At 54.6% G+C, this 6,793-nt stretch overlaps 1 pseudogene; it reads right to left on the reverse strand.

The window, feature by feature from the left end:
• Nucleotides 1–2,138: 2,138 nt before the first annotated feature.
• On the reverse strand, nt 2,139–6,326 carry LOC143437433 (28S ribosomal RNA; annotated as a pseudogene).
• Nucleotides 6,327–6,793: the final 467 nt, after the last annotated feature.

A 6,793-nucleotide genomic window follows, 5' to 3' on the forward strand; every position in this document is an offset into this window, starting at 1 on the left:
GAGGAAAGAGAGAAGAGAAGAGAGGAGAGGAAGAAGAGGAGAGGAGAGAAAGATAGAGATAGATTGATTATAGATAGAGAGGATAGAGAGAAGAGGAGATGAGAGAGAGAGGATAGGGAGAAGAGGAGAGGAGAGAGAGGAGAGAGGAGAAAGAGGAGAGGATAGAGAGATAGAGGAGAGGAGAGAGAAGGAGAGGAGAGGAAAGGAGAGAGAGGAGAGGAGAGAGAGAATCCTCTCAGCTGTTTGATCTCTTTTGTGAGCCCTAGAAAAGTGAAACATCAAGCAAGTACCTCATATATTTGATTTAAAGAGTCCAGACCACATACAAACATATGTCTTTTTAAATTTTATACACATATACACAGAAATACTGGTGTGAAACCTGGTATTTGTTATAGGACAACTGGCCGACCTGATAATTAAGGAAATCATATAAATTATAATAAGATAATTAAAAAGAAAAATGTGTGTATATGTGTTTTTAAAATTATATATGTTTTCTACATACATATTATATATAATACGCACACATACATATAATATTCTGTTGAACAATAATACTCTGTGAAACAAGGCAACTGGGCTACCTCACAATATAATTTAAAACAAACAAACAAACAAAAAACCAGCTCAATAAAAGGGGACCCGCAAAAAGGGGGATGGGGAGACAGAGACACAGACATACATACATATATATGTGTGTATATATACATATATATATATATATGTATATATGTGTGTATACATACATATATATACATACATACATATATATGTATATATATATATACGTATATATACATATATATATACACACATATATATGTATACATATATATATATATTTAAAAAAAAGAGGGCAGATATCTGGTCGACACATGTAAAGGAGGTCAAGGAGACACAGATACATATCTTTTAAAACAGTCTGTTAAAACAGACAACTGGTCGACCTCACACCATTCAAAGAAAAAAAAAACGTTCGAATGTATGTGTGTGTATATTTAAAACAGTTAAATAATTTCAATAATTTTAAATAAATAAAAAAAAAAGAGTCCAGAACAAACATCTGGTAAACCGGCAAAAAAAAGGATATGAGGACACAGAGATACATTTTTAATAAACAGTCTGTGAAAAGGGACAACTGGTAGACCTCACACAAGTAAATTTAATAATTATAATAATCAAAAAAATGTCAAAAGGGACAACTGGTCGACTATATATATATATATATATATATATATATTAAAAAAAAAAAAAAAAAAAAAAAAAAGAGTCCAGACCAGATATCTGATCGACCTCCCAGAGTTGGGAAAAAAAAAGAGACCAAGTACCCTTGGAAGTGGTCTACCGGAACCCGGGGGGGAAAAAAAAAAAAAAAAAAAAGGGAGGAAAGGGAGGGGAAAAGAAAAAAAGAGGCGCCGGAACCTCTCCGGCCTTGCCTCCCGAAACTCATCCCGCTCACCCACAGACTCGCCTAGCGGCGCCAAGGAGCATGAGGAAGTGAAGAGGAAGAGAGGAACAGGAAAGCTCGGATGAGAGAGCGCAACTCCCCCTACCAGAGAGCCCGCCAATGCCGCGACCCAGATGGACTCGCTTCCTCAAAAGCCTGGGCGGCAAAGGAATCCCCTTTCTCCCCACCGTCCCCGTGCGCTTCCCGGGAACGCAACACAGAGACGGGCGCAGGAGGGGACCCGAACCGCAAGGACGGGGAAGCGAGCGCAGGGGAGGACAACGCTGGGGTCCTGTCTGGCGCCGGCGCCAAAGGGCGAGACAGGGATCGCCCTTTGCAATCCCCCTTTCACCGTGACCTCCCCATTCCATGCCCTCCGAGAGGCCTTCGGTGGAGACCAAGATACCCCCACCGGCCGTACCGGCAACCGTGGGGACCGGCCAGCCACCGCCAACCGACTCTCTGCCCACACCGGCTTGGCCAGGGCCCGGGGCGGGGAGCGGGCGGCAGCAGCGGGCTGGGCTGCAATGACTGACGCTGGAACCACCTCGGAGAGGAGTAGGAGGAGGTGAGAAGGAAGAGGAGAGACGGGTGGAGACCCTGGCCAGTCGGCGGTACCGGGGTCAGCGGTCGACCGCCTTGCGCACGCGAGTGCGAGTGCGAGCAGGCATCCGGAGGCCTGCGAGAGACAAACCCTTGTGTCGAGGGCTGACTTTCAATAGATCACAGCGAGGGAGCTGCTCTGCTACGTACAAAACCCCGACCCAGAAATAGGTCTTCTACGAATGGCTTAGCGCCAGGTTCCACACGAACGTGCGATCAGCGTGATGGATGAGAGGGTGGCCCCCTTTCCGGCCGCACCCCATTTCCATTTCCTGCTCTCTGCACCGGACCCGGTCCCGACGCCCATGGGGGGACTTAGAGGTGTTCAGCCATAATCCCACAGCCAAGCACATACACCAAATGTCTGAACCTGCGGTTCCTCTCGTACTGAGCAGGATTACCATGGCAACAACACATCATCAGTAGGGTAAAACTAACCTGTCTCACGATGGTCTGAACCCAGCTCACGTTCCCTATTAGTGGGTGAACAATCCAACGCTTGGTGAATTCTGCTTCACAATGATAGGAAGAGCCGACATCGAAGGATCAACAAGCGACGTCGCTATGAACGCTTGGCCGCCACAAGCCAGTTATCCCTATGGTAACTTTTGTGACACCTCCTGCTTAAAACCCAAAAGGTCAGAAGGATCACTTTCACGGTCTGTATTCATACTGAAAATCAAGATCAAGCGAGCTTTTGCCCTTCTGCTCCATGGGAGGTTTCTGTCCTCCCTGAGCTCGCCTTAGGACACCCAAGCGCGGACCCCCTGCCCCAACCCCTCGTGGAAAAACGGAAACGGGGAGCCAGGGGCCTCCCACTTATCCCACACCTATCATGTCTCTTCACTGTGCCAGACTAGAGTAAAGCTCAACAGGGTTTTCTTTCCCCGCTGATTTCGCCAAGCACGTTCCCTTGGTTGTGGTTTCTCTGGATAGTAGGTAGGGACAGTGGGAATCTCGTTCATCCATTCATGCGCATCACTAATTAGATGACAAGGCATTTGGCTACCTTAAGAGAGTCATAGTTACTCCCGCCATTTACCCGCGCATCATTGAATTTCTTAACTTTGACGATCAGAGCACTGGGCAGAAATCACATCGCATCAACACCACCGCGGGCCTTCTGTGATGCTCTGTTTTAATTAAACGGTCGGATTCCCCTGGCCCACACCAGTTCTAAGTCGGCTGCTAGGCGCCAGCCTAGGTGAGACGCCTCTCGGGGGGGAGGGGGGGGGTGGGGGGGGGAACCGTGGCCCGGGGAAGCGGACCCGGCAGGGGAAGCGCCGGTGCGGGGACAATCGTGGGGGCAAGACACACAGGGCCGCCGGGACCACAAGAGAGGCCCCGGGGTCCCACGCCAGAACCTCCCCAACCCCCTGTGCCACTAACCCGCCGGTCTCCCCAGGTACAGGCGCGATGCCCGCTGCAGCTGGGGCGATCCATGGGAAGGGCCGGCTCGCGTCCAGAGTCGCCGACGCTGCCCCCCCTCCCCAGTGTCCGGGACTCCGCCCCCCAACCGACTGGGAACCCACGGGTTTCTCCTGCTCCAGCCCGCGAGGGGCTGAACCTGCCGGCCCCCACACCCGGCGAGGGGGAGAAACAATGGGGGTCTCTGGGGAGAGGTGAGGGTGACTCCGGGCGGCCAGGAAAGGGAAGGGGGTCTCCCCGGGCGTGGGAGAGGGCGGTGGCGCCTCGTCCAGCCGCGGAGCGCCCAGCCCCGCTTCTTGCGCCAGCCTGAGTGACCCAGCCCTTAGAGCCAATCCTTATCCGGAAGTTTCGAATCCGGCTTACCGATTTCCCTTACCTACATTGTTCCAACATGCTAGAGGCTGTTCACCTTGGAGACCTGCTGCAGATATGGGTACGGCCCGGTGCGAGATTTACACCCTCTCCCCCAGATATTCAAGGGCCGGCAAGAGCTCACCGGACGCCGCCCGAACCGCGATGGTTTCCGGGCCCCTCTCTCGGGGTGAACCCATTCTAGGGCGCCCTGCCCTTCACAAAGAAAAGAGAACTCTCCCCAGGGCTCCCGCAGGCTTCTCCGGGATCAGCGCCCATCTCCGCCACTCAGGATTCGGGGATCTGAACCCGACTCCCTTTTGATCAGCCGAGGGCAACGGAGGCCATCGCCCGTCCCTTCAGAATGGAACTCGCCCATCTCTCAGGACCGACTGACCCATGTTCAACTGCTGTTCACATGGAATCTTTCTCCACTTCGGCCTTCAAAGTTCTAGTTTGAATATTTGCTATTACCACCAAGATCTGCACCTGCGGTGGCTCCACCCGGGCCAGTGCCCTAGGCTTCAAGGCTCACCTCAGCGGTCCTCCCACTTGCGGAGTAGCGTCCAGGGGCCCAACACCTGGGGGCAAGACCTGAGGGGTGGTGGTATGAGACGCCCGCCACGCCCGCCCGCACCCGAGGCCACTCCAGTCACGTTCCAACTGCTGGGTATGGGCCCGACGCTCCAGCGCCATCCATTTTCAGGGCTAGTTGATTCGGCAGGTGAGTTGTTACACACTCCTTAGCGGATTCCGACTTCCATGGCCACCGTCCTGCTGTCTATATCAACCAACACCTTTTCTGGGGTCTGATGAGCGTCGGCATCAGGTGCCTTAACCCGGTGTTCGGTTCATCTCGCAGCGCCAGTTCTGCTTACAAAAGTGGCCCACGAGGCACTCGCATTCCACGCCCGGCTCCACGCCAGGGAGCCGGGCTTCTTACCCATTTAAAGTTTGAGAATAGGTTGAGATCGTTTCGGCCCCAAGACATTAATCATTCGCTTTACCAGATAAAACTGCAGGCATTTCAATTTCTGTGAGAGCACCAGCTATCCTGAGGGAAACTTCGGAGGGAACCAGCTACTAGATGGTTCGATTAGTCTTTCTCCCCTTTACCCAGGTCGGATGACCGATTTGCACGTCAGGACCGCTATGGACCTCCAGCAGAGTTTCCTCTGGCTTCGCCCTGCCCAGGCATAGTTCACCATCTTTCGGGTCCTAACGCGTACGCTTGTGCTCCACCCCCCCTGCGCAGCAGGCAAGACAGGCCGGTGGTGCACCTTCTGCGGACTGGAGAGGCCTTGGGATCCCACCTCAGGGACCCGGGTGGGGCCCTTCACCTTCATTGAGCCACGGCGGCTTTCGGACGAGCCTCCGACACAGCACATGCGTTAGACTCCTTGGTCCGTGTTTCAAGACGGGTCGGGTGGGTGGCCGACATCTCTGCCAACCCCGAGTGCTCGGGCTCCGATAAAAAAGAGCGTGACACAGGGTCCCCTTCGAGCCTGATGACGCGACAACGCCCTGGGCGCACTGGGGACAGTCCGCCCAGCCCCCCGGACCCCCGCCCCCGAGAGGTAGGAAAGCCAAGAGGGGTGGGAGAGCGGTGGCACCATGGGAGGGGTGGTCTGGCCCCCTCCCCCCACACGGATATCTGGATTCCTTGGCCCCGAAATTCGGCGAGCGCTGCTGCCAGGGTGCTGTAACACTCGGGGAGGGGTGGTTCGGTGCCCCCACATGTGGTACGCCGCCCCCCCAGCCACCTTCCCAACCGTCCCGGAGCCGATCCAGGCGCACTGCCTTGGTGGAAGTCCACCCCGTAGCGGCCAGTCGCCGGCCGGGGGTGGTCCCCTGCCGACCCCGCACCACACCTCATGCCCGCCAACGACACTCCCCCAGAGGGGAAGCGGGGGTGGGGGGGTGGGGGGAGATGAGGGTGGTGGCGGGACGCAGGAACTACGCGAGCAAAGGGGTTGGGAGGAACCGAGAGCGGGAAAGATCCGCCAGGAACGCTGTCAAGGCCGAATGCAGGCCGCCGGGTTGAATCCTCCAGGTGGACTGTGCGGACCCCACCCGTTTACCTCTTAACAGTTTCACGCCCTCTTGAACTCTCTCTTCAAAGTTCTTTTCAACTTTCCCTTACGGTACTTGTTGACTCTGGGTCTCTTGCCTTAGATGGAGTTTACCACCCGCTTTGGGCTGCATTCCAAGCAACCCGACTCAGGGAAGACCCGGGCCCGGGCACCGGGGGCCGCTATCGGCCTCAGACCGTCCACAGGCTGGGCCTCAATCAGAAGGACTTGCCCCTCCCCCCCCAATGAGCGATGGCAGGGAGTGGGTCTTCCGTACGCCACATGTCCCGCTCCGCGCTTGCGGTGGGGATTCGGCTCTTCCCTGTTTACTCACCACTACTGAGGGAATCCTGGTTAGTTTCTTTTCCTCCACTGACTAATACGCGTACATTCAGTGAGTCGCCACGTCTGATCTGAGGTCGCGGTCAGAGAGTGGAAGAAGACCGGGCGCGCAGGAAGGGAGACCGAGGTATCGAGAGGGGGCGACAAACCGGGGGAATGTCGGGAGTGGAGGGGCCCAAGGACCTGCAAGGTGGAGCGACCCATGACACAGCCGGGTTCCGAGGGGGAGCCGGGACTGAGGGGAGCATGCGTCGGCGCTTGAACACCAGTGTCCCGATGGCCAACACCGGAGCTGGCACCCCTGGGCGAGGGAGGCGAGGAAGGTAGGTGCCATAGGAAAAAAACAGGAATGCAACTGGGGGGCAATAGGATGTCAAGTATAAATTCCCTTCCTGGGGCATCATCCTGCAACAGGATGTTTTGTTCTTTTGTTTTGGTTTGGTTTTGGGTTTTTGTTTTTTGTTTGTTTTGTTTTGTTTTTTTGAGACAGGGTTTCTCTGTGTAGCCCTGGCTGTCCTGTAACTCACTCTGTAGACCAGGCTGTCCT

Source organism: Arvicanthis niloticus, chromosome Y (assembly GCF_011762505.2).
Source record: "Arvicanthis niloticus isolate mArvNil1 chromosome Y, mArvNil1.pat.X, whole genome shotgun sequence".
Lineage (NCBI taxonomy): Eukaryota > Metazoa > Chordata > Mammalia > Rodentia > Muridae > Arvicanthis > Arvicanthis niloticus.